Raw genomic sequence first — 360 nt, 5'->3', positions numbered from 1 at the left:
TTCTAGTTCTTTCTAAGGAGGATTTATTTATGCTTTTAGTAACTAATAAAGCGTCGTCCCTGTATAGGCCTCCCTTGATGTTTGGGAAGTGTATATGGAGCTGGTGTAGGATATATAGTCCAACTAAGTCAGTGACCTGAGCTGAATCAGAAGATCCCATGGTTACATCGAAAAGGTTGCTATGTTTATTGCTATGGTTATTAGCCCGGCACCAGAGTTTGCCTTCAAAAGATATAAGGGTTTTGCGGCATTAAGTATTATGTTAATTTCTAGTAGTGTTAGGTTAGTAAAGTTCCTAGCTAGAAGAAGTGCTTGATTAAGGAGTTTAGGAGAAATAGAAGAGTAGTAATTATTTATGTC

Source organism: Octopus bimaculoides, chromosome 14 (genome assembly GCF_001194135.2).
Source record: "Octopus bimaculoides isolate UCB-OBI-ISO-001 chromosome 14, ASM119413v2, whole genome shotgun sequence".
Taxonomy (NCBI): domain Eukaryota; kingdom Metazoa; phylum Mollusca; class Cephalopoda; order Octopoda; family Octopodidae; genus Octopus; species Octopus bimaculoides.
Note: the sequence above shows the minus strand (reverse complement) of the source record.